This window comes from Rhinopithecus bieti, unplaced genomic scaffold (genome assembly GCF_001698545.2).
Source record: "Rhinopithecus bieti isolate Rb0 unplaced genomic scaffold, ASM169854v2 scaffold_6708, whole genome shotgun sequence".
Taxonomy (NCBI): Eukaryota; Metazoa; Chordata; class Mammalia; order Primates; family Cercopithecidae; genus Rhinopithecus; species Rhinopithecus bieti.
The window spans coordinates 1,089,612-1,098,949 of record NW_016806329.1 but is presented as its reverse complement, the minus strand read 5'-3'; positions in this window follow the sequence as shown (position 1 = coordinate 1,098,949).

The following is a 9,338-nucleotide window of genomic DNA, read 5'->3' as shown; positions in this document are numbered from 1 at the left end:
AATCACTTCTCAATTTTTTTTTTTTTGGCTTTCTAAAAAATGTAGCAGTGAGAATGACCCTAAGTAGATAGTTTCAGTTAACTTGTAGAATAATAACCCCTAATTCAAGTCAAAAGGTTTGAGTTAGGGGTGTAGAGTTTGAAAGTTTTCGTGAAATTGTATGCTACATTCATACACTCATCACATTCTTCCACTGCCTGATAGTGTTCTGAGCTCTGGGTTCTAAGCAGCAATTGTTAAGAAATCCTTGTACTGGGCCAGGTGCAGTGGCTCACGCCTGTAATCCTAGGTCGTGGGAGGCCAAGGCAGGTGGATCACGAGGTCAGGAGATCGAGACCATCCTAGTCAACATGGTGAAACCCTGTCTCTACTAAAATCACAAAAATTAGCTGGGTGTGGTGGCGTGCACCTGTAGTCCCAGCTACCAAGGAGGCTGAGGCAGGAGAATCCTTGAACCCAGGAGGCAGAGGTTGCAGTGAGCCAAGATCGCGCCACTACACTCCAGCCTGGGCAACAGAGCAAAACTCCATCTAAAAAACAAAAAAAAAAAAAGAAAGAAAAAAGAAATCCTTGAACCCTTTTGTGTTCGAGGAAATGGCTAACTACAAAATACAACCCTGGCCTCACATGTTGGAAGGTGTCTCCATCCTTCCTCATAGCTCCCATATGGCTCCCTTGTTTATCTGCATCTATAAAACCCCAAACCTCTCCCTGTTCTTTGAGATGTTTTAATGTTTTTCATTAATAAATGTTTTCCCTATTGCAATTGCCCAAATAAAATCATCCCCTTAATTGTCCAGCGTTCTTTGTCACAAACCAAATCGTAATGCTCAATGCCACTTTAACATAAAATTGATTGGGTTAAGTGAGTTAATACATGAGTATATAGCACTTTGAATGGTGTCAGACACCTATTATATGTTCAACAATGTATTATCTATAATACCTAAATTATCTATAGGTATATCGGTATATATTATACATATATAATTAATATATGTATAATTATAATGATTATTATTTTTAATTGTTATTAACTTCTAATCAGGAAAGACAGTTCAGAGAAATCTACTCATCCATATATTTTATTTCCAGTGCTGCAGTCTGAACTAAATTGACTAGAGAAGGAGGAGCAAGAAAAGGTCAAGTGAGTGACTGGGAGAACAAGGGAAGGAAAAGTAAAAATATATGGTTGGTTTTCTCCTATATTCCCAGTGCTACTTCCAGACAATAGAGTCAGCACCCTCCCTTCCAATCTCATCATTTGAAATGTATATCTTCGGCCGGGCGCCGTGGCTCAAGCCTGTAATCCCAGCACTTTGGGAGGCCGAGGTGGGTGGATCACAAAGTCAGAAGATTGAGACCATCCTGGCTAACACGGTAAAACCCCGTCTCTACTAAAAATACAAAAAAATTAGCCGGCATGGTGGCCGGTGCCTGTAGTCCCAGCTACTCAGGAGGCTGAGGCAGGAGAATTGCGTGAACCCCAGATCTCACCACTGCACTCCAGCCTGGGTGACAGAGGGAGAATCTGTCTCAAAAATAATAACAATAATAATAAAAGTATATCTTCAGTCAAAATCTCTTCTTCCACTTCAAAGCATTATAATTCTCCTCTAGCAAAAACTTCTTCCTTCTCCTTTGATACCTTCATCCTTCAACCGCATATTCTTTCTGTACACCAATATCTTCTGCATTCTGAGGGAATTTCACAGCTCCAGTTCCTTTAGTTCATATTTCTTTCCTTCCTTGACTCTGTAGACCTTCATCCCCGTTCCTTAGTCAAGCACCTGCAGAGCCTTTACTTTGTTTTTCTCTTCACAATAACTGACCCCTGGATTCTTCAAATCAGAAATCCTTCTCCTTTAAGATAATTTCCTGCTTTTACCTCACAAAGATTAACTAGGTAGTTACCTTCATCATGACTTTAAGTTACCGAACCATTCCCTCTTTCTCAGGTTAACATTTACCTCCTTGCCTCCCAATACCCTATTCAAACTCCATTGTGTTTGTGATGCATTCAGCTTCAGATAAGAGAAACCATAAGTAAAAGAGGCTTAAATCAGGCTGGTCTGATGGTAGTGGGTTATCAGAATTTATTAACACTGGTGTCACTAAAGTTGGTATATAACCCCCCATTGCTAAATTGGACTGGATTTTAAGAAGAAAAAATAAATAAGTAAAAATTTTAAAAATAAAATAGCTCAAATCAAAATTCTCTGAGAATAAGAAATGGTTAAAAGTAAGCTGAGATATTGATCGTTTAGTCTTGAGTAGTCACTTGAGACACAGATTGTCTCCAATGCTAAGCAGCTTTGTCCAGCTACCCACATGTAGCACATGAGTATGTGTGGTGAGACATGGAAAAGGGTCAGAAGCACTGGCCTACAGTAATAGGAGTTTACTGGCTCATTTTGTTCCCGGACCAAACCGAGGGTCAGGCTGCTTATTCTCATGGCCCAATAACAAGATGCAGATGAACTGGGAGAGAAGAGAGTTTATTTCTGTAACCAGTTACAGGGAGAAGGCCTGGAAATTGTCACCAGACCAATCAAAATTAAGAAGTTTTCCAGAACTTATACATATTCATCTAAAGACATAAGTGATTAATTTCTTTTAATCTGTAGCTAAGATCCGAATCCTGAAGACCTTCCTCCGTAAATTTACTTCATCTAAATGGTTCTAGATGCTGGGATGATTACCCTTATTGTGCCTACTGCTAAGTCATGGAGGTTTGGGGAATTCCTTTAGTCCCCAGTAAACTTGTTTGTGGAAGTCTGGGGAGTTTCTTCAGACCCCCAATAAAACTTGTTTAATCCTAAATGGGTCCCATTAAGAAATTCCTTCATTACCTTGTCATGCTTTAAGGCCCAGGAAAGGCCTAGGCAAAACTCTTGGTGGGCTTTTGCTACATTCCAGCCTTTGTATAAGGGCACTGGCTCTATCAGCTTTTAATATTGAACTTAACCACTCAGTGAATACTGAAACAGTTGTTACGAAGACCTGTGTTAGTGAGACCTGGCCTGCTATAATATGACACAAGTCCCAGAGCAGACAGTTCTGGGCTGATACTTACAATGCCACTGGGCACCTATGTATGCTCTACCTTTTTGGTCTGCCATCCTTACCATACTGTCATTTTTCTTTTACTCTTTGCCTCATGGTACCAAATGACATCAGTGCCTCTAGGCCTCAAAACCACAAACCAGGCAAAAAGAAGAGAGGGAAAGTAATGGCACCAAATCACATTTGCTTATAATCCATTGGCTAGAAACATATCACATGGCCACTGTAGTTTCAAGAAAGGCTGAGCAATTGAGATTTTAGGTTTTACAGACACCATAATAAAGTAAAGAAAAAGGCAGGTGTGAAATGTGGAGTGGGCATTATGGGAGCTGTGATGGTTAATACTGTCAACTTGATTGGATTGTAAGATGCAAAGTATTGATCCTGGGTGTGTCTGGTGCCAAAGGAGATTAACATTTGAGTGGACTGGGAAAGGCAGACCCACCCTTAATCTGGGTGGGCACCATCTAATCAGCTGCCAGCATGGCCAGAATGAAAGCAGGCAGAAGAATATGGAAAGGCTAGAATGGCTTAGCCTGCCAGCCTACACGTTCCTCCCATGCTGGATGCTTCCTGCCCTTGAACATCAGATTCCAAGTTCTTCAGCTTTGGGACTCGGACCGGCTTCCTTGCTCCTCAGCTTGCAGATGGCCTCTCGTGGGACCTTGTGATCATGTGAGTTAATACTACATATTAAATTCCCCTTTATATATACATCTATCCTATTAGTTCTATCCCTCTAGAGAACCCTAACACAGGAGCCAACATATAGAATCTGACACACCATGACTCCAAAATGGCAATATTTAATACAGCCATCTCTAGCAGAAGTTCTACACCCTAGATTCTCCTAACCATGCAATGTACCTATGGCATCACACCCAACTCTGAATGTACCTCAGTGTGTGCTCCCAGCCTCTTACTAAAGAATGAGATGATAATGAAGAAAGACTGAGGTCAATTCCATTATTAATTCTCACACTCTAATTGAAATCCAGTCTATTTTAAGCTTCCCTTCCAGTGACATCCTAAAATAAACCTAATTGTAGTTATTATGCATCTTTCTTTTAAATGCCCATTGCTTTTCATCATAGGAAATAAAAACCTAATATTAAAGCTGTGTTGTGTCATATGTCATGCCAGAATCTCTTCTATGCGCTTAATGCCAATAGCAAAAGCAGAAAGAGCAGTAGGGTCATTTCAGGAACCCAAGCAAGTGGCAAAAACATAAAGACTGAGGAGAGGGCTATTGTGAGAACTCAAGTTGAAAGGGGCTGATCAAGATTGCAGCTATTATTTGGCAATGATATGAAGAGGTGAGGCAAGGAATTAGGAGGCCTTGAAGTCCAACCAAGTAGAACTAATGAACTGCATTATATCCTAACCTGGTCTCATTTAAAGGCTTCTGGATCTATCCCCAAAAGTGTGCCACAATTATTCTTAAAGTCACAGTACTCTGAACCCACCACATGACAGATTAATTCAACTCTTACCTCCACTGGATTTGCTCTTAAATTTCTCTTTCTTACCTTGGCATTTCATGATATTTCAGTATTACATTTCTAACTAATCACAGAATAACCCCACTCAAATGTTTATCATCTTCCCAGGAATATTATAGTGATATCTGGAGCAAAATGGAAAAGAAAGTCACCTACACTACCATCCCTATGAGCTCAGTTCCCATTTGTAGAGCATAAGCTATGAAGAACTTCTTGCACAAACTCCTAAGGGGAAGAAAGGTGCATGATGGTACCTTGAGCTCGAGCTTGAACTGAATCTTGGCACTTTGCTTTAGAAGAGTAGGAGCTGAAAAAACTGCCATTTCAAAACTGCCAACAGTTTTTTGTTTCACAAAAACATGGAAATAGATCGGAGACAACTGGCTACTTTGTTCTGATTAAACTCTTGAATGATTTGTTATGTAAATGTACGGCAAAGGCAGAATTAGAAAAAGACAGGATTTTGTTTAATTATGTAAAAGCTTTTTTACTTGATAGACAAGATTTGCATTTCCACAGATTTAGTTCCCTTGAGGGAATGTCTCTCCTGAGATTAAGACTCCTCTAAACCTGAAAATGGTTGCCTTTCTTGGGAGATGTGAATTGAGGACATTGCTGGTAGCAGATAATGACCTGGGGACCAGAGGTTGAAGGAACTGCTTATGTAAGACACATTCTATGCCCTGGGCATGAACAGTGCTGCTTTGAGCTCCAGATGGTGAAGTGTGATACTGAGTTGAAGAGACAGCCTCCTCTGTCCAGAATCTTTAATACACTAACAGTAAGGAGTGTCAGGTTTTAGAACCTCAGACCTGGAAACGGTATTCAACGCATTCTCTCTCTCTCCCGTTGTCTCTTTTTCTCTCTCTCTCTCCCATTGTCTCTCTTTCTCTCTCACTCTCTCCCATTGTTTCTCTCTCTCTCTCCCCCGGCATTGTCTGCCTCTCTCCCTCTTTCTCCCATTATCTCTCTCTTTCTCTCTCCTTTGATCTATGCCCTCTCTGGTGTTTTATCATCTCCTACTGCAAATAAGCATTCTCCGCAAGACCAAGAAATAAAACCATTGGCATCTATTTTCATAAAATTTTAACTCTGGTGTTCAAAAGTTAGTTCCATTTACAACAATCCTGGTAAAATACTGACTTGGGTCACATGACCTACCTCACCATAGGGAGAGGTATTCTCATTGACCTGGTCTGAGCCATACACCCAAGGAAATAACCTTTGCCACTAGAAGAAGAGATGGGAGTTGACCAGTAACCTGACTAATGTACTTGACAACTAAAAACAATAGCTAGCCCTTGCAGTATGTGAAAAGCTGAGAAAATATTTTATCCCAAGTCTGGGCATATATCCATAGCTTCAGAACCCCATCTGTGCTCCTCTGTACTCTCAGACAAGCCCTTAAGGAAGGAAAGAGCAGGCATGTTGTCCACCAGTACTAAGAAGGACACACACATATTTGTGAATGAAGACATGAATAAAAGTACCGAATGCATTGTTCCCTAACCCTGGACCTTCCCCTTCAGCCACTTTGCTCACTCTGCTCTTTTTCTTCATGTGATGAGGTCACCTAGGGCAGAGAAGACAGGTAAGAGCAGTGTGGTTTGAGAGACATAATTCATCTTCAACAAGATGAACTTGAACAATTTAATCCTTATAAGTCTGTAAAGCAGAAATCCAAGATTTTGGATTTTTAAATGCATTAGTTGGCATGAGTGTGATCAAATTTAAACTGCCTATAGAGTCAGATAAACTTAATATTTATCATTTACACTCAAAAATATCAGGAAAACTAATTTTTTAAAATAAAGAAAAATAGTTTGATTTTATAACAATAATATAATTATAGTCATTAAAAAATGTTTTACCACAGATTCCTAATTATCATTCAGGACAATAAAATTATGCATTATGATTAAGTATGTGTCAAATTTATGTTTGCAACTTATATGTGCTTGTGATGCTTAGTTCTGAAATCTTGTCAAGATTTAAATCTGCCCACAGTTGTAAAATGAAACAAAACAAAACAAAAAACCCAAAACTGGAGAAAACATAGGTTAGTATCTCATGAGTACCTCATTGTTGTCTAATGTTACATGTCTTTGTTTTACCTTCCAAACTAGATTGCAAACTTCTTAAGATGTTTTACATTTGTGATGAAATAATTCTAGGTTGAGAATGGATACCAAGAATATTTAGAATTCCTGATACAGATAAGAAAAAACATCCTTCAAACCAGTGCTTCTTAAGCCTATCAGACCTAACACCCTGTGTTTAGAACAAATGCTTTGAAGTAACCCTTTTATTATCCTGAAATGTAACTCATTGTTGGCATGACGAGGAAGCACATAATTTCACCACAAAAAGACAATCTAGTACCCTGTCTATAATACAAAAAAAGGAATTTACTCTAAAATTAAAAAATACATTTTATTGTTGTAAATTTATAAGCACAGCTAAACAAGAAGACCTATAAAGTAGGTCGATTCTTGCACCTATTACCATGAATAGCTTGCAATTAAAAGACATAAGAAAATATTCAGCTGAATATTGTGGATATTTTTCTTTATATTTGTTTGACATTTGAAATCACCATGAAAGGGGCAATAAATGCTAACTGATCAGAGTAAGTTATACCAGCAATTCAAATATCAGGGGTAGAGTTGGATGTCAGTGACAGGATTTTCCAAAATGGTGAACAGCAGTTGGCAAGATTTACAAGAAAAAAGCTACAATTTTCCCTAGATTTGCCCCATAGTTGCATTTCTAAAAAATTTCAAGCATACAAAAATCTTCTGAATATGCTTTTGTTCGTAGGTAGAATGGTATTGGATTCTAGGCTCAGAAAATTATAAACAGGCTTTCCAAGTCATAAATATGCAGTGAGACATCTAAAAGTGGTGCAAGACACAGAGCAGTCTTACGTTTAATGAGACTGTTTCTCACAGTACAGGATATTTAAGATGCATAGCTCCCAATCACTAAATGCCAGTAATGCCACCCAATCATTGTGACCAAAAAAAACGTCTCTCACAAATTCCAAATACTTTCTAGGAGAGTGGCCTTTGAGAATTACTTCATTAAAGTTTGCAATAAGTTTCTACCTACTAAAAGATGGAAAGTAAAACCCCTCAGCCTGAGAAATTAGGAGTTCTGTTTGCAATGTAAATGGGGTATATCTTTTGCCAAATCTATGCCTGCAGCAGATTGTTTCCAGTGAGATAAACTTGTACACAATATATTACTGCTAGTTCTGTGTGTGTTAGAGAGAGAGAGAGCTTATGTTGCTCAAATGAAAAGAAGTCAGGAAGACAAAGCAAGAACTGGAAATTTGTGCAGACTGGTTCCCACTTCAACAAGACTGTAAAGCAGTTAGATTGGGTTTGGCCCACACTGATGTAATGTAGTAATGTGGTCTCACACAAGTCATTTTTCAAGACCAAATAACCCACATTTGGAAATTGTACTGTCTGCTCCACCACAGGGCACTCATTTTGGGGAAGCCAAAGAATAAGACCACATATCAGAGGGTAGGGTTTACTGCACCATGTTCCCATTGTTAATTTTCTTGGCAACAGGCCATCATGACAAAGGAAAAGACTTAAAAGGTAGTTCTTAGAAGAGGTGAAAGGAAAAGGTTTTTCTTTTATGGCAGACAGAAGTTAGGGGACTTGGCTTTGGAAAGGGGCAGCAGGTTTCTGTTGAGAAGAAGTAAACTGTTTCTCCAGAATTAGAACAGGCAGATGCTGGACAGAAAACAAACATCTGCCACAATATATTAAGCCAGGATATCAGAAAAAGGAGCTCAGTAGGATATACTTAGGAAAGGGCTTCAGTCTGCTTATTTTGAGAACTGCCAGTTATCCAGTGTTAAGTTATCTGTGTTGTTATCAAAGTCAAACATTAAAAACTTACAGCCTAGTCTTATGCAGTGTTTTGGCTAACTGAGAAAAGGTCAGCATGTTGGAGAAGTGAAGAGACTCAAAAGATCAGATGAGAAGGCTAATACTCTCATCATGGGCAGAGGGTTTAAAAGCTAGGACCAATAATTCAAACTTTTGTATATTACTTTCCACTTCACAACTGCTGGAGCAACAGAGTTTTGGGAGAACTGCTGCATGATGAAGCACCTTCATTAGCTTCTTTCACTTGGAATTCCTAAAGAGCACGCCTGTTACTTTCTCAGCTACCCAGAAGCACAGAAAATCATTTAAGTTCATCCCAATACCAATAGAAATAGAGATAGAAAATAGTTTTTCCTTTGCTATGGTTTGAATGTTTGTTCTGTTCAAAATTCATGTTGAAATTTAATTGCCATTGTAACAGTACTAAGAGGTGGGACTTTTGAGATGTGATTAGGTCACGAGGGCTCTGTCTACATGAGCGGGCTTAATGCCATTATAATAAGGCAAATTTGAACCTCTTTTGTTTCTTTGTCCTTTTGCCTCCCTCCATTTGATGATGCAGCAAAGGCCTTGCCATACGCCAGGTCCTTGATCTTAGACTTCCCAGCCTCCAGAGCTGTGAGAAAATAAATGTATGTTCATTATAAATTACCCAGTTTCAGGTACTCTTTTATAGCAGCACAAAACTAACTATGACATCCTTCCTCAACACAAAGTTAAGAATTAGAAGATTCTTAACTTCCCTTTGTCTTGCATCTCTATATTTAGGTCTTGAATAAATAGAAGTAGATGAAAGGAGGAATAAAAATCACTGTTTTTTTTTTTTTTTTTTTTTTTTTTTTTTTTTTTTTTGGGAAAAAAT